The sequence below is a fragment of the Vipera berus genome (genome assembly GCF_964194415.1).
Source record: "Vipera berus genome assembly, chromosome: 2".
NCBI classification, from domain to species: domain Eukaryota; kingdom Metazoa; phylum Chordata; class Lepidosauria; order Squamata; family Viperidae; genus Vipera; species Vipera berus.
In genome coordinates this window covers 205542525-205543858 of record NC_138203.1, presented here as the reverse complement: position 1 = coordinate 205543858, position 1334 = coordinate 205542525, and positions in this window count along the sequence as shown.

Sequence of the window (1334 nt, the reverse complement as noted above, 5' to 3'; positions counted from 1 at the left end):
CCCATGGTTATTTTTTGACAGAGATTGATTCTGGTTTGTTTAATTATCTTTTTTAGGTTTCAAACAAGTATTCTAATTACTCTGACCCTTCACTTCAAACCATAACTTTTTTTTGTACTGTGAGTTTTTTTAACATGAAAGTAATGAACTGATAACCAGTATACTGTTAACTAGAAAATATTTGGAAAGATGTCCTTACTTTTGAAAAAAAAACTGCTTAATGTGCCTTTAGGGTATATTTGTCACATACCTTACTAAGTGCTCTTGTTTGTAGTGTTACTAAATAATCAAATTGCCAAAGAAAGAAAAAACTCGTTTACATATGTTTAATGAATACTGGGGTTTTTTTACAACTGTGCAATATATGTACATAGCTTTTTTCCTGAGTTACTGTGAATAAATCAACACTATGAGCAGCCTGATGCTACACATGTTTACCCAAATTTAAGTCCTTATGAAGTTGGTAGGATTTGCTTCTGGGTACATGTATATACACTGGTTGCCTTGCTTTTAAATACAAATTATTTATATACACAAATGTATAGCATTTAAGTTATTTAGCCTATGGATTACCTCTACTACTAGATAATGCCTAAGAATTAATCCTAGGCTCATTAAGTTTGTATTGATTTGTTACATTTACACATCTCACTAAGGCAGAATAAATGATGCAGTCACTCTCACCTGAGCCTCCTGCCAGAGCAGTTCAAACAACCATAGAATCCCATTCTGTGGTTTGGTTAACATAACTAAATCAGGACCTCTCAGTTGTTCTGCCTGCTTACAAACCAGAGTTGGAAGCTATAGGAGAGCCAAGCAGAAGTGTTTAAAGACCACGAATGAATCTGGTTTGAACATATGTAAATGCAGTCATTTGTATATTGACTATTTTACTTTGGGCAGTTGTACTTTTAACTGAATTTCTGTTGCATTTACCTGACTTTTTATATTTCTGTACCATCATTAATGAAAACTTCTCAAGCATCATTTAAACTTGATTGTGGTTTTTTTTGTTAAACTGTTGTGTTTAGAAAAAATACATTATACGTGCCTCAGATTATTTTTATTTTCTTGAATAGTTTTATTTAACCCTATAAGTTTACTGCATATTTTGAGTATTTCTACTTATCTATCATACACCAAAATGCTATGCCAATTAAAGAAATCATTGATTACAAAAATGTCTATTTTGCTGCATCTGTTTATTTTTTTTACTAGAACTGTTATGTATAAAAGCTGTCAACAATATTCTGTAACTAAGCAGAATGGATCACATTTAATTTTTAAAGTCTGGAATCAGTGTCAGGTTGTAAGCAAAAATTTAGGAGGACTGT